The sequence below is a fragment of the Tachypleus tridentatus genome, chromosome 4, assembly GCF_004210375.1.
Source record: "Tachypleus tridentatus isolate NWPU-2018 chromosome 4, ASM421037v1, whole genome shotgun sequence".
NCBI lineage: Eukaryota > Metazoa > Arthropoda > Merostomata > Xiphosura > Limulidae > Tachypleus > Tachypleus tridentatus.
Genome location: NC_134828.1, coordinates 27112564 through 27135158, shown reverse-complemented (window position 1 = coordinate 27135158; position 22595 = coordinate 27112564). Strand labels below are relative to the sequence as shown.

The following is a 22595-nucleotide window of genomic DNA, read 5'->3' as shown; positions in this document are numbered from 1 at the left end:
AATATGAGGAACAGTACATAGTTACTACAGTATGTATTACAGGTACTGTGATGTAGTCCCAGATAAGAAGTGCCTAGGTGGCAGCTCATCTGGACTACACCACTAGAAGTAAAGTAAATATGAGGAACAGTACATAGTTACTACAGTATGTATTACAGGTACTGTGATGTAGTCCTAGATAAGAAGTGCCCTGGGTGGCAGCTCATCTGGACTGCACCACTAGAAGTAAAGTAAATATGAGAAACAGTACATAGTTACTACAGTATGTATTACAGGTACCGTGATGTAGACCCAGATAAGAAGTGCCTAAGTGGCAGCTCATCTGGATAACACCACTAGAAGTAAAGTAAATATGAGAAACAGTACATAGTTACTACAGTATGTATTACAGGTACCGCGGATGTAGACCCAGATAAGAAGTGCCTAGGTGGCAGCTCATCTGGACTACACCACTAGAAGTAAAGTAAATATGAGGAACAGTACATAGTTACTACAGTATGTATTACAGGTACTGTGATGTAGTCCTAGATAAGAAGTGCCTAGGTGGCAGCTCATCTGGACTACACCACTAGAAGTAAAGTAAATATGAGGAACAGTACATAGTTACTACAGTATGTATTACAGGTACTGTGATGTAGTCCCAGATAAGAAGTGCCTAGGTGGCAGCTCATCTGGACTGCACCACTAGAAGTAAAGTAAATATGAGAAACAGTACATAGTTACTACAGTATGTATTACAGGTACTGTGATGTAGTCCCAGATAAGAAGTGCCTAGGTGGCAGCTCATCTGGACTACACCACTAGAAGTAAAGTAAATATGAGAAACAGTACATAGTTACTACAGTATGTATTACAGGTACTGTGATGTAGTCCCAGATAAGAAGTGCCTGGGTGGCAGCTCATCTGGATAACACCACTAGAAGTAAAGTAAATATGAGGAACAGTACATGGTTACTACAGTATGTATTACAGGTACTGTGATGTAGTCCCAGATAAGAAGTGCCTAGGTGGCAGCTCATCTGGATAACACCACTAGAAGTAAAGTAAATATGAGGAACAGTACATGGTTACTACAGTATGTATTACAGGTACTGTGATGTAGTCCCAGATAAGAAGTGCCTAGGTGGCAGCTCATCTGGACTACACCACTAGAAGTAAAGTAAATATGAGAAACAGTACATAGTTACTACAGTATGTATTACAGGTACTGTGATGTAGTCCTAGATAAGAAGTGCCTAGGTGGCAGCTCATCTGGATAACACCACTAGAAGTAAAGTAAATATGAGGAACAGTACATGGTTACTACAGTATGTATTACAGGTACTGTGATGTAGTCCTAGATAAGAAGTGCCTAGGTGGCAGCTCATCTGGACTACACCACTAGAAGTAAAGTAAATATGAGGAACAGTACATAGTTACTACAGTATGTATTACAGGTACTGTGATGTAGACCTAGATAAGAAGTGCCTAAGTGGCAGCTCATCTGGATAACACCACTAGAAGTAAAGTAAATATGAGAAACAGTACATAGTTACTACAGTATGTATTACAGGTACTGTGATGTAGACCTAGATAAGAAGTGCCTAGGTGGCAGCTCATCTGGATAACACCACTAGAAGTAAAGTAAATATGAGGAACAGTACATGGTTACTACAGTATGTATTACAGGTACTGTGATGTAGTCCTAGATAAGAAGTGCCTAAGTGGCAGCTCATCTGGATAACACCACTAGAAGTAAAGTAAATATGAGAAACAGTACATAGTTACTACAGTATGTATTACAGGTACTGTGATGTAGTCCTAGATAAGAAGTGCCTAAGTGGCAGCTCATCTGGATAACACCACTAGAAGTAAAGTAAATATGAGAAACAGTACATAGTTACTACAGTATGTATTACAGGTACTGTGATGTAGACCTAGATAAGAAGTGCCTAGGTGGCAGCTCATCTGGATAACACCACTAGAAGTAAAGTAAATATGAGAAACAGTACATAGTTACTACAGTATGTATTACAGGTACTGTGATGTAGTCCTAGATAAGAAGTGCCTAGGTGGCAGCTCATCTGGATAACACCACTAGAAGTAAAGTAAATATGAGAAACAGTACATAGTTACTACAGTATGTATTACAGGTACTGTGATGTAGACCTAGATAAGAAGTGCCTAGGGTGGCAGCTCATCTGGATAACACCACTAGAAGTAAAGTAAATATGAGAAACAGTACATAGTTACTACAGTATGTATTACAGGTACTGTGATGTAGTCCCTAGATAAGAAGTGCCTAGGTGGCAGCTCATCTGGATAACACCACTAGAAGTAAAGTAAATATGAGAAACAGTACATAGTTACTACAGTATGTATTACAGGTACTGTGATGTAGTCCTAGATAAGAAGTGCCTAGGTGGCAGCTCATCTGGATAACACCACTAGAAGTAAAGTAAATATGAGAAACAGTACATAGTTACTACAGTATGTATTACAGGTACTGTGATGTAGTCCTAGATAAGAAGTGCCTAGGTGGCAGCTCATCTGGATAACACCACTAGAAGTAAAGTAAATATGAGGAACAGTACATAGTTACTACAGTATGTATTACAGGTACTGTGATGTAGTCCTAGATAAGAAGTGCCTAGGTGGCAGCTCATCTGGACTACACCACTAGAAGTAAAGTAAATATGAGGAACAGTACATAGTTACTACAGTATGTATTACAGGTACTGTGATGTAGTCCTAGATAAGAAGTGCCTAGGTGGCAGCTCATCTGGACTGCACCACTAGAAGTAAAGTAAATATGAGAAACAGTACATAGTTACTACAGTATGTATTACAGGTACCGTGATGTAGACCTAGATAAGAAGTGCCTAAGTGGCAGCTCATCTGGATAACACCACTAGAAGTAAAGTAAATATGAGAAACAGTACATAGTTACTACAGTATGTATTACAGGTACCGTGATGTAGACCTAGATAAGAAGTGCCTAGGTGGCAGCTCATCTGGACTACACCACTAGAAGTAAAGTAAATATGAGGAACAGTACATAGTTACTACAGTATGTATTACAGGTACTGTGATGTAGTCCTAGATAAGAAGTGCCTAGGTGGCAGCTCATCTGGACTACACCACTAGAAGTAAAGTAAATATGAGGAACAGTACATAGTTACTACAGTATGTATTACAGGTACTGTGATGTAGTCCTAGATAAGAAGTGCCTAGGTGGCAGCTCATCTGGATAACACCACTAGAAGTAAAGTAAATATGAGGAACAGTACATGGTTACTACAGTATGTATTACAGGTACTGTGATGTAGTCCTAGATAAGAAGTGCCTAGGTGGCAGCTCATCTGGATAACACCACTAGAAGTAAAGTAAATATGAGGAACAGTACATGGTTACTACAGTATGTATTACAGGTACTGTGATGTAGTCCTAGATAAGAAGTGCCTAGGTGGCAGCTCATCTGGACTACACCACTAGAAGTAAAGTAAATATGAGAAACAGTACATAGTTACTACAGTATGTATTACAGGTACTGTGATGTAGTCCTAGATAAGAAGTGCCTAGGTGGCAGCTCATCTGGATAACACCACTAGAAGTAAAGTAAATATGAGGAACAGTACATGGTTACTACAGTATGTATTACAGGTACTGTGATGTAGTCCTAGATAAGAAGTGCCTAGGTGGCAGCTCATCTGGACTACACCACTAGAAGTAAAGTAAATATGAGGAACAGTACATAGTTACTACAGTATGTATTACAGGTACTGTGATGTAGACCTAGATAAGAAGTGCCTAAGTGGCAGCTCATCTGGATAACACCACTAGAAGTAAAGTAAATATGAGAAACAGTACATAGTTACTACAGTATGTATTACAGGTACTGTGATGTAGACCTAGATAAGAAGTGCCTAGGTGGCAGCTCATCTGGATAACACCACTAGAAGTAAAGTAAATATGAGGAACAGAACATAGTTACTACAGTATGTATTACAGGTACTGTGATGTAGACCTAGATAAGAAGTGCCTAAGTGGCAGCTCATCTGGATAACACCACTAGAAGTAAAGTAAATATGAGGAACAGAACATAGTTACTACAGTATGTATTACAGGTACTGTGATGTAGACCTAGATAAGAAGTGCCTAGGTGGCAGCTCATCTGGATAACACCACTAGAAGTAAAGTAAATATGAGGAACAGAACATAGTTACTACAGTATGTATTACAGGTACTGTGATGTAGACCCTAGATAAGAAGTGCCTAAGTGGCAGCTCATCTGGATAACACCACTAGAAGTAAAGTAAATATGAGGAACAGAACATAGTTACTACAGTATGTATTACAGGTACTGTGATGTAGACCTAGATAAGAAGTGCCTGGGTGGCAGCTCATCTGGATAACACCACTAGAAGTAAAGTAAATATGAGGAACAGAACATAGTTACTACAGTATGTATTACAGGTACTGTGATGTAGACCCTAGATAAGAAGTGCCTAAGTGGCAGCTCATCTGGATAACACCACTAGAAGTAAAGTAAATATGAGGAACAGAACATAGTTACTACAGTATGTATTACAGGTACTGTGATGTAGACCTAGATAAGAAGTGCCTAGGTGGCAGCTCATCTGGATAACACCACTAGAAGTAAAGTAAATATGAGGAACAGTACATAGTTACTACAGTATGTATTACAGGTACTGTGATGTAGTCCTAGATAAGAAGTGCCTAGGTGGCAGCTCATCTGGATAACACCACTAGAAGTAAAGTAAATATGAGAAACAGTACATAGTTACTACAGTATGTATTACAGGTACTGTGATGTAGTCCTAGATAAGAAGTGCCTAGGTGGCAGCTCATCTGGATAACACCATTAGAAGTAAAGTAAATATGAGAAACAGTACATAGTTACTACAGTATGTATTACAGGTACTGTGATGTAGACCTAGATAAGAAGTTCCTAGGTGGCAGCTCATCTGGATAACACCATTAGAAGTAAAGTAAATATGAGAAACAGTACATAGTTACTACAGTGTGTATTACAGGTACTGTGATGTAGTCCTAGATAAGAAGTGCCTAGGTGGCAGCTCATCTGGACTACACCACTAGAAGTAAAGTAAATATGAGGAACAGTACATAGTTACTACAGTATGTATTACAGGTACTGTGATGTAGTCCTAGATAAGAAGTGCCTAGGTGGCAGCTCATCTGGACTACACCACTAGAAGTAAAGTAAATATGAGGAACAGTACATAGTTACTACAGTATGTATTACAGGTACTGTGATGTAGTCCTAGATAAGAAGTGCCTAGGTGGCAGCTCATCTGGACTACACCACTAGAAGTAAAGTAAATATGTATTACAGGTACCATTATAGTACTGAACTGAAGCAGAGTGTGAAATTCATGAAGAGATATGAAGAAAATGACTATTACTTCATCATCAACAGATGTAAGGTGGATGATAAAGGGGAATACGTTATTAGAGCTGAGAATCACTATGGTTTTAGAGAAGAACCAGTTTTTCTCAATGTACAGGGTAAGCGTTATAGCTTTATTAATCTGTTTTTGATTATTTGTAGTCTTATGTTCCCATGACAACCTCTCTAATAATCACAACAGGACTTCTTTATTTAAAATGTCATCATTCACATGGTTTTAAATACAAGAACAAAGTTGATGTAAATGTCAGGTAAAGACTGTTGAAACCTGTTGGATAAGGGACTATTTGTAAAGATAACCTGGAATAATTTTGTTGTAATCAGAATAATAATTTGTTTTCATGTTGTATCTACCAGTAATATATGACTTATATAATACTATTAACTTTCATTATGTAACACTTAGATAGGCTTTTACTGAATCATTTCATAAGTGTAACTGCATTACTGGAAATAATTATGGAAATGGACAGTGTAAAGGATATAAAAAGCCAAGAGAATGTATATGCCACACCTTCTATAATGTAAGAATCAACTGCACTAGGGTACAGTTATTTGTTGATATTTTACACTATGACTTGTTGTCATCCAATGAATCAGAAATTTCTATACCAGTATGAAGATTACAAAAGTACATACAATAATACTACATTCAGTAGTGGTTATAGCAATATGAATCTAGTTGTTGCTTCAAGGTTTAACACCTTAGTTTTGGCTGTTTGAGGACACACACTGCAAACAAAAGATGTTAGCAAGATTTCTGTAGATGCTGTAATACATGTGAGTGGATCAGATGGTTGGAAGTTATGAAGATGCTGTTTGAATAAAAATAACAAACTTATAATTATTTTAAAGCTTGTAAGGCATCATATTGTAATAAATGTATAAAATATACAATCTGTAATGACGAGAAAACCCACTTCTAGAGAAAATTATATGTGTAAAAAAACGGCTGGTATGGATAGTGCTTTCTATACCCATACCAGCCATTTTTACATGTATAAAATATACAGTATTTTCATTCTGAGTTAATTCTTAAAATAATTACGTGCCTTACAGTTTTCTATTTGTTTATGGAAAAGTCATGGAAAATTGTCAGGTTCTTGTTGTGGGAACTTTCAGATGTGTACTTCTAAAGAGGATATGTGGATGTGACACTATGAATACTAGAAATAATTAAGATCGAAAATGGTATAATTCAAGTGCTACCGAGTGTCTCAGGGTATATTTTTTACAAGGTGGTCAGTGGTCAAGTACAGGTCTTGCTAAAGGTTTTGCCACAAGTGTAGATGTGAATGCTACCTCAAGAACATAAATATTAACTGTTTGTAAACAGTTTTTAAGATTAGGAACCACAAAATTCAGTATCACATAAGATCATAAACAGTGGAATGAGCAGAGCTTGAGATATGTGCCCATTACAGATGAAACCAAGTTTGAATTGTTTGGCAACAGACAATAGTTTCTTGTACAGCAAAGGGTAGAATTGTTTCATAGTCACGTTATGACGTCTACAGGTCAAAATCGACAGAGAATCAGAATAAGTTTAGGGCTTAGTTGTAGTGAACAGTATCAGTGATCTACACAAACTGAAGGCTCTGTGACTTCTGACAAGTTTAGGTAGATTGTAATACATTGATCAATTATCTGAGGAACATGAACCATCAAGACAGTAATCCAAACGTACAACAGATGGAATAATATGTGAAATGTAAGAGACTGAAGAAACATTTGCAACCATAGCATGGCCTGCACAAAGTTCTGGAAATTCTTGAGCCTTTATGGACACATGTGGAGAGTAGTATAAGACACTTAGAACAGTATTAACGATTATACATTGATTAACAGTATGGCAGGATGAAATAAGAGGTAATACTTTGTGTAAATCAAAGAGCGTATGTAAAAAACTACTAGTGCTTTGTATAACTTATTTCCTGTGATATTGTTTTGTGCCATTAAAATAATTCACATTCTAGTTGCTGTTACTCATTGTTTGTGACTTCTGTATGTGAATCACACGTATGCTTCCATAATTATTTCCATTACTTTGTGTTCTTACCACCACCATGTTAATTTTCAAACTCGAATAAGTAGACTCATTCTGAAGAAATATGTTTTTAATCATAACTTTAAAAATGTTCTTTTCAACTATCTTGTTACTATTATTATAAAATATTTTTAACCATGTCTCTCAAAATTCCTTCTTTCACTGTATTAGTATTATTTTATCAATGTACGTACATAAGATATCGTCAGAAGTGCCTTCCACTGGTTTTGGAAATGACACTAGTGTTAAAGTTATCATCCAACCGTTTCTCTGAAGTCTTTTTTTTTTTCCTAGTTTTTCTTCAAAGGAAATCCCTAACTTTCTTGTATTTCTGTAAATATTTTATTCCATCTGTCTAACCAGACTTCTTTAATTAGACATTTATCATTGATTTAGTACATCAGTTAGGCTTGTTATCATTTTAGAAACATGTATCTCTTAAATTCAAAGCAATGCAATTTTTATGCATTTCAGAAATCTCTTTCATATCACCTATAAACTAATATTCCCAATTCACTAATAATAAACCTTATTCATGGCATTAAAATTTTATTTCTGAAATTTTGGAACTAATGTTTATTATCATTTTATCTCAGCTTATAGCCAACAAGACACTGCACCCTTTACACACAATATGCATGTGCTTAGGAATCTCTCCTCATGGAAAACTTTCAAACTGAAATGAAAACAACAGAAAGTCATAATCAGACAGCTCTTCTTTAAATAACCGATGTCAGATAAACGGTTGAGGGGGGGGGGGGGGGGAACATGCGGGTATTACCAAGATGAACAAAAGAATTGAAAGTGTTGACATTCAACAATTACCATTTCCATAAACAACTTTAACTTGTTATGTCACATCTGTTGGGAAACATAAATTCAGTTCAAGCTATTTGATTCATTAACTTCTTTCTTATAGCAATTCCAAAAGAAATTCCAAAGGTTAAGCTTGAAGAGCCTGTGAGGTAAGTTCACCAGTGTCATAGCTAATTGATAACTGATAGCTCTACAATGAATCATTAATTTGATGTTTCAAAAAAAATTAAAATGTTTAAAGTGTGAGAAAATTTTAAAAATAAAATAAAGATTAAAAATGTATATAATTTACAGAATTTTATCTTTTCTGACTCAGGTTTTGTTTGGTTAGTTTAAAAATACATACATATAAGAATGTAAAAGGGTTTTGTCTTGGTTATCAGTTGAACACAAATTGAAATTATGGCCTATATTTTGTTAAGAAATAGATGTTCTTTAGAAACGTTGCAACTACAGGATTAAATATCACACAAATGAATGTTTTCTATCTTCCTCTATAGTGAAAGAGACTATATTTTATAAATATTGCACACTTTATCATAAAGATAACTACAAAGGTTGTTTGTTATGATGCAGGCGACGAAGGGAAGAACCTGAACTTAAACTGTGGGAAGAGGTTCCAGACAGTGCACCGTACTTTACTTTCCTGCTACGTCCACGGCTCATTCAGTCTGGAATTGGTGTCAAGCTTTTATGTTGTGTTTCAGGCCAACCCATTCCAGAGGTAGTATTGTACTTTCAGTGTTTGTATTATACAATATACAATAGCAGCTGCGTTATTTTATACTTATATATAACTCTTTTATAGTTATATTGTACTTAACTTTAGTTATTTATCCTTGTTTAAGTTCTGTTTATTTTAAATTTAGAGTTAAGACTAAGCTATCTGTCATTGAACTAGTTACTTACTGCACATTTAAAACCTTTCATTGTCTAAGTTCTGTTAATTTTAAAGTTAGATTTAAGACTGAGCTACTGTTATTGTACTTTTTACTTACTGCACATTCTAAACCTTTCATTGTATAAGTTCTGTTTATTTTAAACTTAGAGTCACGACTTAGTTCTTTGTTATTGTATTTGTTAATTATATTGTATTTGTTAATTAATGGTTGTGTCAAAACAATTTGTTCTGCGAGTCTGTTTCCTGTTGATATTAGAATTGAGACTAAGTTGTGTATTATTAAATATTTTACTTGTTAGTAAATGTTCTAAAGCATTTCAGTCAGTGAGTTCTGTTTCCTGTTGAAGTTACAGTCATGACTTAGGTGTGTCTCATTGTGCTTACTAGTTACTATTTTATTTAGCTATTTTTGTTTCATAAGTTCTGTTTAAAGATACATAGATAATTGTAAAGTAGCAGTAAAACTTGGAACGTTTATAATATGATACAAATACTAACCTTTCTTATCTATGTTTATCATTAATTATACTGTTTTATTTTATTTATCTCTGAAGTTATAGTGAGAGACATGATATTCAGTTGTAATGGTAGGAAGTTTCAAAAGATGCTTGAAAAACTCTGTTATTGTTGACCTAAACCCATATGTTAGGTTAAAATTAGTTGAGAGTCAGTATTTGGAATCTTATTAGGTGAAATGGTACAAGAACAACCAGGAACTTAACAGATACGATTATAATATGAGTTATGCCGATTCTGTTGCCATTCTGGAAATCCTTTCATGTGCAATAGACAATGCTGGCAAATACACTTGTCGTGCCATTAACTGTCTTGGAGAGGATGAAACATCTTGCTTTGTTATTGTTCAAGGTGAGAAAATTGTAGTGCACAGTTTTATAGAACCAAAATGTTGATCTTTAATGTTACAATAAATATTTATGTTCTTTATATAACAGCTTAATGCTAGAACACAGTTAATAAGAAATGACATCAATTAGTAACAACTTTACTTATGAAGGAAGTATCACACTCCATATCATTTATGTCTTTATGAATAATGAACTTTGAGTGACTTTTATATGTGTAACAACTGTCATGCTGCATATCATTTCTGTGTGTGTAAGAACTGACAAATTTGGTAACAGTTGTACTTTTGTGAGAATTGGTATAATGTTGCTGAAGATTTTCCTTTTTCTACATGGTGTTACGTCTCTCACAGATCGACGAGGGCCAGCAGCAGCACATCCTACTGTGGTGGTGTCTCCTAGGTCAGTGACTCCTAGATTACCTACTCCCACCAAGACGTTCTTTTCTTCTTCTGTTAGTGACACCTATAAGCGAGACTACAAACATGATTATTCTCATGAAATTGGTTCCTCCCATCTCACCAGTCGTTCTTCCGATTATTCCCAGAAATATTCTTCATCAGTTAAGACCTCCTCTTATGAGACAGTCTCCTCTAAAAGCAAGTTGTCATCTCAGTCCTACAGCTCATCAAAATCTAGGAGTACATCTGTCAGTAGATCAGCTCATTCATTAACAGCAACATCATCCAAGCAGTCCACTAGCTCAGAGTCTTTACTGTCTCCAAAACATGCCATGAAGCCGTATGGAAAAAAAGGAAGCACTAGTCCTCAGCGTTCTCGAACAGCCACAAAGGAGTTAGAGAGTAAGTTTACTTCTGGTTATGTGAAAAAAGTGGAGAAAACTGATTTTCTTCAGAAAATGTTAAAAATCAGTATCTTTATTACTGCAACTGATTGTAGTAAATCTACTTCCTTTAAAAGGTGAAAATTACCAAGTTCGGTAATGTAATTTTAATAAATTGTCTGACTTGTATAGTTTTTCATTTACTACAAACACCACATCTAAAATAAATACAAAGTTGACTTCTTATCCATGAGAATCTTTAAACACAAGTGTTTACAATGCAAGTCATTTGGTAAATTTGTGTAATGGTTAATCCAGCTCTAGTTACTACACCATACATAATATGGTAAACTTTATTTTACAATCAAGCTCTAGTTACCACACCTAACTACTATTTCTACATGATATGGTAAACTTTATTTTACAATCAAGCTCTAGTTACCACACCTAACTACTATTTCTACATGATATGGTAAACTTTATTTTATGATCAAGCTCTAGTTACTACACCTCACTACACTCTACATGATATGGTAAACTTTATTTTATGATCAAGCTCTAGTTACTACACCTCACTACACTCTACATGATATGGTAAACTTTATTTTATGATCAAGCTCTAGTTATTACACCTCACTACACTCTACACGATATGGTAAACTTTATTTTATGATCAAGCTCTAGTTACTACACCTCACTACACTCTACACGATATGGTAAACTTTATTTTATGATCAAGCTCTAGTTATTACACCTCACTACACTCTACACGATATGGTAAACTTTATTCTGTGATCAAGCTCTAGTTACTACACCTCACTACACTCTACACGATATGGTAAACTTTATTCTGTGATCAAGCTCTAGTTACTACACCTCACTACACTCTACACGATATAGTAAACTTTATTTTATTATCAAGCTCTAGTTACTACACTTCACTACACTCTACATGATATGGTAAACTTTATTTTATGATCAAGCTCTAGTTATTACACCTCACTACACTCTACATGATATGGTAAACTTTATTTTATGATCAAGCTCTAGTTACTACACTTCACTACACTCTACATGATATGGTAAACTTTATTTTACAATCAAGCTCTAGTTACTACACTTCACTACACTCTACATGATATGGTAAACTTTATTTTATGATCAAGCTCTAGTTATTACACCTCACTACACTCTACATGATATGGTAAACTTTATTTTATGATCAAGCTCTAGTTACTACACTTCACTACACTCTACATGATATGGTAAACTTTATTTTACAATCAAGCTCTAGTTACTACACTTCACTACACTCTACATGATATGGTAAACTTTATTTTATGATCAAGCTCTAGTTATTACACCTCACTACACTCTACATGATATGGTAAACTTTATTTTTATGATCAAGCTCTAGTTATTACACCTCACTACACTCTACATGATATGGTAAACTTTATTTTATTATCAAGCTCTAGTTATTACACCTCACTACACTCTACATGATATGGTAAACTTTATTTTATGATCAAGCTCTAGTTATTACACCTCACTACACTCTACATGATATGGTAAACTTTATTTTATGATCAAGCTCTAGTTATTACACCTCACTACACTCTACATGATATGGTAAACTTTATTTTATTATCAAGCTCTAGTTATTACACCTCACTACACTCTACATGATATGGTAAACTTTATTTTATGATCAAGCTCTAGTTATTACACCTCACTACACTCTACATGATATGGTAAACTTTATTTTATGATCAAGCTCTAGTTACTACACCTCACTACACTCTACACGATATGGTAAACTTTATTTTATGATCAAGCTCTAGTTACTACACCTCACTACACTACACGATATGGTAAACTTTATTTTATGATCAAGCTCTAGTTACTACACCTCACTATACTACACGATATGGTAAACTTTATTTTATGATCAAGCTCTAGTTATTACACCTCACTACACTCTACATGATATGGTAAACTTTATTTTATGATCAAGCTCTAGTTATTACACCTCACTACACTCTACATGATATGGTAAACTTTATTTTATGATCAAGCTCTAGTTACTACACCTCACTACACTCTACACGATATGGTAAACTTTATTTTATGATCAAGCTCTAATTACTACACCTCACTACACTCTACACGATATGGTAAACTTTATTTTATGATCAAGCTCTAGTTATTACACCTCACTACACTCTACATGATATGGTAAACTTTATTTTATGATCAAGCTCTAGTTATTACACCTCACTACACTCTACATGATATGGTAAACTTTATTTTATGATCAAGCTCTAGTTATTACACCTCACTACACTCTACACGATATGGTAAACTTTATTTTATGATCAAGCTCTAGTTATTACACCTCACTACACTCTACATGATATGGTAAACTTTATTTTATGATCAAGCTCTAGTTATTACACCTCACTACACTCTACATGATATGGTAAACTTTATTTTATGATCAAGCTCTAGTTACTACACCTCACTACACTCTACACGATATGGTAAACTTTATTTTATGATCAAGCTCTAGTTACTACACCTCACTACACTCTACACGATATGGTAAACTTTATTTTATGATCAAGCTCTAGTTACTACACTTCACTACACTCTACATGATATGGTAAACTTTATTTTATGATCAAGCTCTAGTTATTACACCTCACTACACTCTACATGATATGGTAAACTTTATTTTATGATCAAGCTCTAGTTATTACACCTCACTACACTCTACATGATATGGTAAACTTTATTTTATGATCAAGCTCTAGTTACTACACCTCACTACACTACACGATATGGTAAACTTTATTTTATGATCAAGCTCTAGTTATTACACCTCACTACACTCTACATGATATGGTAAACTTTATTTTATGATCAAGCTCTGGTTACTACACCTCACTACACTACACGAGATGGTAAACTTTATTTTATTATCAAGCTCTAGTTATTACACCTCACTACACTCTACATGATATGGTAAACTTTATTTTATTATCAAGCTCTAGTTATTACACCTCACTACACTCTACATGATATGGTAAACTTTATTTTATGATCAAGCTCTAGTTACTACACTTCACTACACTCTACATGATATGGTAAACTTTATTTTATGATCAAGCTCTAGTTACTACACTTCACTACACTCTACATGATATGGTAAACTTTATTTTATGATCAAGCTCTAGTTATTACACCTCACTACACTCTACATGATATGGTAAACTTTATTTTATGATCAAGCTCTAGTTATTACACCTCACTACACTCTACATGATATGGTAAACTTTATTTTTATGATCAAGCTCTAGTTACTACACCTCACTACACTACACGATATGGTAAACTTTATTTTATTATCAAGCTCTAGTTATTACACCTCACTACACTCTACATGATATGGTAAACTTTATTTTATTATCAAGCTCTAGTTATTACACCTCACTACACTCTACATGATATGGTAAACTTTATTTTATGATCAAGCTCTAGTTACTACACTTCACTACACTCTACATGATATGGTAAACTTTATTTTATGATCAAGCTCTAGTTATTACACCTCACTACACTCTACATGATATGGTAAACTTTATTTTATGATCAAGCTCTAGTTATTACACCTCACTACACTCTACATGATATGGTAAACTTTATTTTATGATCAAGCTCTAGTTACTACACCTCACTACACTCTACACGATATGGTAAACTTTATTTTATGATCAAGCTCTAGTTACTACACCTCACTACACTACACGATATGGTAAACTTTATTTTATGATCAAGCTCTAGTTACTACACCTCACTATACTACACGATATGGTAAACTTTATTTTATGATCAAGCTCTAGTTACTACACCTCACTACACTCTACACGATATGGTAAACTTTATTTTATGATCAAGCTCTAGTTACTACACCTCACTACACTCTACACGATATGGTAAACTTTATTTTGTGATCAAGCTCTAGTTACTACACCTGACTACACTACATGATATGGTAAACTTTATTTTGGGATCAAGCTCTAGTTACTACACCTCACTACACTCTACACGATATGGTAAACTTTATTTTGTGATCAAGCTCTAGTTACTACACCTCACTACACTCTACATGATATGGTAAACTTTATTTTATGATCAAGCTCTAGTTATTACACCTCACTACACTCTACATGATATGGTAAACTTTATTTTATGATCAAGCTCTAGTTACTACACTTCACTACACTCTACATGATATGGTAAACTTTATTTTGTGATCAAGCTCTAGTTACTACACCTCACTACACTCTACATGATATGGTAAACTTTATTTTATGATCAAGCTCTAGTTATTACACCTCACTACACTCTACATGATATGGTAAACTTTATTTTATGATCAAGCTCTAGTTACTACACTTCACTACACTCTACATGATATGGTAAACTTTATTTTATGATCAAGCTCTAGTTATTACACCTCACTACACTCTACATGATATGGTAAACTTTATTTTATGATCAAGCTTTAGTTATTACACCTCACTACACTCTACATGATATGGTAAACTTTATTTTATGATCAAGCTCTAGTTACTACACCTCACTACACTCTACATGATATGATAAACTTTATTTTATGATCAAGCTCTAGTTACTACACCTCACTACACTCTACACGATATGGTAAACTTTATTTTGTGATCAAGCTCTAGTTACTACACCTCACTACACTCTACATGATATGGTAAACTTTATTTTATGATCAAGCTCTAGTTACTACACCTCACTACACTCTACACGATATGGTAAACTTTATTTTATGATCAAGCTCTAGTTACTACACCTCACTACACTCTACACGATATGGTAAACTTTATTTTATGATCAAGCTCTAGTTACTACACTTCACTACACTCTACATGATATGGTAAACTTTATTTTATGATCAAGCTCTAGTTATTACACCTCACTACACTCTACATGATATGGTAAACTTTATTTTATGATCAAGCTCTAGTTATTACACCTCACTACACTCTACATGATATGGTAAACTTTATTTTATGATCAAGCTCTAGTTACTACACCTCACTACACTACACGATATGGTAAACTTTATTTTATGATCAAGCTCTAGTTATTACACCTCACTACACTCTACATGATATGGTAAACTTTATTTTATGATCAAGCTCTAGTTACTACACCTCACTACACTACACGAGATGGTAAACTTTATTTTATTATCAAGCTCTAGTTATTACACCTCACTACACTCTACATGATATGGTAAACTTTATTTTATTATCAAGCTCTAGTTATTACACCTCACTACACTCTACATGATATGGTAAACTTTATTTTATGATCAAGCTCTAGTTACTACACTTCACTACACTCTACATGATATGGTAAACTTTATTTTATGATCAAGCTCTAGTTACTACACTTCACTACACTCTACATGATATGGTAAACTTTATTTTATGATCAAGCTCTAGTTATTACACCTCACTACACTCTACATGATATGGTAAACTTTATTTTATGATCAAGCTCTAGTTATTACACCTCACTACACTCTACATGATATGGTAAACTTTATTTTATGATCAAGCTCTAGTTACTACACCTCACTACACTACACGATATGGTAAACTTTATTTTATTATCAAGCTCTAGTTATTACACCTCACTACACTCTACATGATATGGTAAACTTTATTTTATTATCAAGCTCTAGTTATTACACCTCACTACACTCTACATGATATGGTAAACTTTATTTTATGATCAAGCTCTAGTTACTACACTTCACTACACTCTACATGATATGGTAAACTTTATTTTATGATCAAGCTCTAGTTATTACACCTCACTACACTCTACATGATATGGTAAACTTTATTTTATGATCAAGCTCTAGTTATTACACCTCACTACACTCTACATGATATGGTAAACTTTATTTTATGATCAAGCTCTAGTTACTACACCTCACTACACTCTACACGATATGGTAAACTTTATTTTATGATCAAGCTCTAGTTACTACACCTCACTACACTACACGATATGGTAAACTTTATTTTATGATCAAGCTCTAGTTACTACACCTCACTATACTACACGATATGGTAAACTTTATTTTATGATCAAGCTCTAGTTACTACACCTCACTACACTCTACACGATATGGTAAACTTTATTTTATGATCAAGCTCTAGTTACTACACCTCACTACACTCTACACGATATGGTAAACTTTATTTTGTGATCAAGCTCTAGTTACTACACCTGACTACACTACATGATATGGTAAACTTTATTTTGGGATCAAGCTCTAGTTACTACACCTCACTACACTCTACACGATATGGTAAACTTTATTTTGTGATCAAGCTCTAGTTACTACACCTCACTACACTCTACATGATATGGTAAACTTTATTTTATGATCAAGCTCTAGTTATTACACCTCACTACACTCTACATGATATGGTAAACTTTATTTTATGATCAAGCTCTAGTTACTACACTTCACTACACTCTACATGATATGGTAAACTTTATTTTGTGATCAAGCTCTAGTTACTACACCTCACTACACTCTACATGATATGGTAAACTTTATTTTATGATCAAGCTCTAGTTATTACACCTCACTACACTCTACATGATATGGTAAACTTTATTTTATGATCAAGCTCTAGTTACTACACTTCACTACACTCTACATGATATGGTAAACTTTATTTTATGATCAAGCTCTAGTTATTACACCTCACTACACTCTACATGATATGGTAAACTTTATTTTATGATCAAGCTTTAGTTATTACACCTCACTACACTCTACATGATATGGTAAACTTTATTTTATGATCAAGCTCTAGTTACTACACCTCACTACACTCTACATGATATGATAAACTTTATTTTATGATCAAGCTCTAGTTACTACACCTCACTACACTCTACACGATATGGTAAACTTTATTTTGTGATCAAGCTCTAGTTACTACACCTCACTACACTCTACATGATATGGTAAACTTTATTTTATGATCAAGCTCTAGTTACCACACACGATATTCCTTCCTGATGAAATTTTAAGTTGAATGGACAGCAGCTGCCTGGTGTAGAAACACAAGCGTAGAGGACAGTGTTTCAAAACTAGTTGGCCTTTCTTCTTTAAGTCAGTGTGTGTATGGTGTTGTCTGTCTTGAGAGTTTTCTGGTGGATTATGGAGAAGACAGACTACACAATGCACACACTGCATTGTGACCAACACTATTCCTTGGATGTATAGCTTTGACTAGATACTTCATAAAGGAGGTAGTCTTCACATACTCATATACTCCTTCCACATTCAGCTACATTTTCCAATTAGATGTATTCTTCCTGTACAATACCTCATATTTTCACTCCTTTGATGCAGTATTTTTACACATCTCTCCAGTAGGACCATCCATTGATTTTCCTCTTCATTTCTTCATTCCTTTTCTTCCATATGAGTTGATAGATTTTCATATTTCCTATGTTGTTTGGGTTTCCTGCTTCCTTCCTCTTTCTTTGATTGTTTCTCTTGCCTGATGCTCATCTCCACTGCTTAAGGGTTCTATCTGTAGGAAGTTTCAGGACTGTGTTTTTATCCCTTTCACACCCTAACATTTCATCCAGTCCTTAGTGCTTTCATTTGCTCTTTTCATTAGTCTGTATTTGACTAATGTTTTCTTTTGGCTATTCAATGGTGGTGGCTTCTGCCACTTACCAAAGGGATGTTTTTCTTGTTCCTTTTTGTTAGACAGTGGATCTTCCTTTACATGCTTCTCCTGAAGAATCATGTTCCAAATGTTTGTCCTCGTTTCTCATTGCATTTTCTGTCCTGTCACATTTTTTTTCTCTTGGAATGACCTCTCAATTCCAAAAATATTTGATGGGTCTACTGCCTTTGGGGCTATTTCTACACATGAAGTGTTTGAATTTTGTATCCATTCCAAAGTAATTATCTTTTGTTTCTGGCTTATAGTTCATCATTCCCTTGATATGGCTGTTAATAAAAAAGGATTACATCCAGTTTCTCATATTAGTTTATCTCCTTCCATCAGTTATTTTCCCAAAATGTTCATTCATCCATGTCACTACAGTTCAAGCCTTTCTAATTGATTGCCTGGTTGGTACAAATCTGGGTTTCTTTGGTTTTTCAGTTTGATTTTTTATAATGGATCATTTTTATTTAATTCCATTTCATAGCTCATGTAGTATAGTCCTTTCAACTTTTATATTTCATACTGTCTTCCACATTTCAGTTGGCTCTAAATGACCTTGTCAGTTCAGTACATGCTTTGGGTTTTTCAGTCGAATTCATCTTCCAATATTTCCTTCCCTTACTCCACAGTCTTGTCTGTGATTTTTATTTTCTTCCTCCCTGACTCATTAGGTTTGGGTTGTGATTTGATTGGTATTTTAATTCATTTTATCCTTTTTTCCATGATTGATTCCTCTTATCTCCACTCAGATCATGCACCTTTTCCCTGCATATCTAAACTGTAATCTGTTGGAGGTACTTTGTCTTAATCTGTTGGAGGTACTTTGTCTGTTGAACACTGGGACTACTCTACATATGTTCATTTTCCATTCTTTACTTTGGGTAGTTGTTTCTTTCTTGTTGGGGTACTGTCATCCTCTTGTTGACATCCTTCACGACTAACTCATGTACTATATGGATAAACCAGAAGTGATAGCTGCTCATCCTTGCTATGCCTTGTATTGAATAAATCTGTATGGTCTACTTTTCAAAATAGGGTTTCATGGTCTCGGGTTGTGTTGTTCCTCCCGACTTTCCATCGTGGTTTCTCTCCCTTTTTTCTTCTAGTGGAGTTTTAGAGTCCTTACCACTTTCCAGTTCTAAGCTTTTAGGATGATGGACCATGGATGCATCCTCCTGAATGGGGTGATGAAATACAAAATGCAGATAATATTTACAAATGATGATAAACCCAGTCAGTTGATAGTTGGGTAGTTGTGATCTGCAGTTGAAAATGATGAGATACACTCCACTAAGTAACATGGAAGTAAGCTTTATATATGTAAAAATGGCTGGTGTGGGTAGAGAAAAACTCTATGTAGAGGCATGAACAATATTTCAGCCTTCTTTGGTCATCGTCAGGTTCACAAAGAAAGAAAGAGGTAACTGACCGATAGATGACCACACGTTTATAGGTGGTTGTGTAATTGAGTGTTAGAATGTAGAGGGTGTGCTTAGATGTTTGAATATATATATATTTTAATATAAGTATAAAGGTGTTCCTTTGTATTGGTTTATTTTGGGCTTGAGTTGTTGTTTAAGTAAGGCTTTTTTAATTTTGTGTTTGTTCATGTTGTTTCTTTATTTAGTATTTGGGTGTTTTCTATGGTTATGTTGTGTTTATTTGATTTGCAGTGTTCAAAAATGTGTAAAGGTGACTTTTTATGTTCTTTGAATCTGGTTTCCATTTTTCTACTTGTTTCTCCAATATAGAAGTCGTGGCAGTTATCACATTGTATTTTATAAATAATGTTGGTGTGGTGTTTGTCAGTGTAGTTTTTACATAGTATAGACCTTAGTTTTATGCCTGGTTTTTGAATGAATTTGGTATTAACTGGAATGTCATATTTTATTGCTAGTTTTTGCCAAATGTTGGGAGTAAGCTTTCAAAATTGCAGTTCACCCCTTTGATTGGGATCCCTCATCCTACCCTGATGGATGGTGGTTTTCTGTTGCTGGGTTGTGGATTTAGAGTTGAACCAATCAGCATAAGTCCTCACTCATGTATTACAAATGTCTCTATTTCTTCACTCAATTCAACTGTTGTTACTTCATCTGTGTAGTGGATTACACTGGAAGTACTTGCAGATTACTGGGATTCTTCTCCTTTTTCTATCCTTCAATGATGATTATTTTTACAAGGAAGTTCCTGCATATGGGGCAGTTCTTGTCATTATATAATTGAGTGAATAATCTTATGTATCACAGACATCATTTCAATGCCATATGTCTAATTCTTGTTGATGGAGGGGGGAGATATAAGATTCCTTCTGGTTTTATGAACTTGATGTGAAAATAGTATGATTCTCTTTCATACCCCAACCAGATAGCTGGGTTTTGGATTGTATTTGACTTGTTGGTAGTATGATCATTTTTCCTATCCACACATGGGTTGCAGTACCTGATGGCTAGATTTTGGATTGCAGTTGACTTACCAGAGATATGCTCCTAATCCTATGCCTGCATAGATATCAGCTTTTGGTAGCATTGATTTTAGGTTTAGTTAACTTGCCTTAATCTATTGAAAAGCCTTTCCAGAAGATTGGAGGCTGTTATAGTAGCAAAGGGGTGACCAATTCCATATTAATGCCCATGGTTTTGGAATGAGACATTCAACTAGCAAATATGGGTGTGATGGTCGGGTGTCCACATACTTTTGGCCATGCCATGTAGGTATCATACCTCAGTACACTGTACATGATATGATAAACTTTATTTATCTGTTTATGTATTTTGAGCTATCACACCTCATTACACACCCTAATATTAATAAAGTTAATCTAATTATTGATACAATTCTAACTATTAAGATAATTTTGTTTATATATGTATATTTGATTAATTTATTTCATTGTCTTTGGTAAGTACCTGTAGACAAAGCCATGATAGCTCCATCATTCAAGCAAAGCCTTGAGGATCTCAAAATTAGGGATGGAGAACCAGTTATTTTAAAGTGCATAGTATCAGGGGACCCAGAACCAAAGGTAGAATGGTTGAAAGAAGATAAAGTAAGGAAATTCTTTTTTTTTTATACCTTCCTCATAATAATTAAAGTTACTATTCCTAAGACTTATATCCTTAATAGATTATTTACTAACAATACCAAATAGTCAACAGGAGTTTTTTATACTATTTAGGAATAGAAAGTAAAACATATTTTTCTTCCATAATTATATGCAATGATTGTTTTCAAAAAGTCCCATGTCATCTTTGTTTTAGGTTTACCCTTTAACTTTGTTTTCACATACCTGATAAACATTCCTTCAGTTCTTCTAAGTCTAGATAATGTTAATAGTACTGGTTATGGTTAGAAATACGGGATGTTATCATCCAATCAGAATGTTGTTGGTGGTTTAAGAGAAACATACTTCCACTTGGACTAAGTTAGACTTTGCATCAACCAGTTCAGTCTGGCCTTCACCAGCAAGGTTATGATTTAAGTAAGTGATATGGATTTGGGCTAAGTTAGACCATGTGTCAACCAGTTTAATATGACCTTCACTAGCAAGTAACCAACATTAATTTGAATTGTTAGACCATATAGACCAGTTTATGTTCAATCTGACCTTCACAAACAGGGTAAAATATACATTAAGTAACTGACATGTATTTTTATTAAGTTACACCATGTGTAGAGTAGTTCAGTCTGGCATTCACAAACAAGATTATACATTAAGTAACTGACATGTATTTGGACTAGGTTAGACCATATAGACCAATTTTATCTGGCATTCACAAACAAGATTATACATTAAGTAACTGACATGTATTTGGACTAGGTTAGACCATATAGACCAATTTTATCTGGCCTTCACAAACAAGATTATACATTAAGTAACTGACATGTATTTGGACTAGGTTAGACCATACAGACTAATTCTGTATGGCCTTCCCAAAC

The 22595-nt window shown here is 34.4% G+C and overlaps 1 pseudogene across 1 annotated transcript in view; it reads left to right on the top strand.

Moving 5' to 3' along the window:
• Positions 1–22595, top strand: part of LOC143248734 (twitchin-like) — a 301767-nt pseudogene that overhangs the window by 264992 nt on the left and 14180 nt on the right. Inside the window, exons 121-126 of the transcript XR_013027162.1 lie at positions 5357–5529; positions 8398–8443; positions 8871–9018; positions 9885–10062; positions 10412–10861; positions 21563–21705. The product of XR_013027162.1 is annotated as a twitchin-like (transcript). The remainder of the gene's footprint in view (positions 1–5356; positions 5530–8397; positions 8444–8870; positions 9019–9884; positions 10063–10411; positions 10862–21562; positions 21706–22595) is intronic.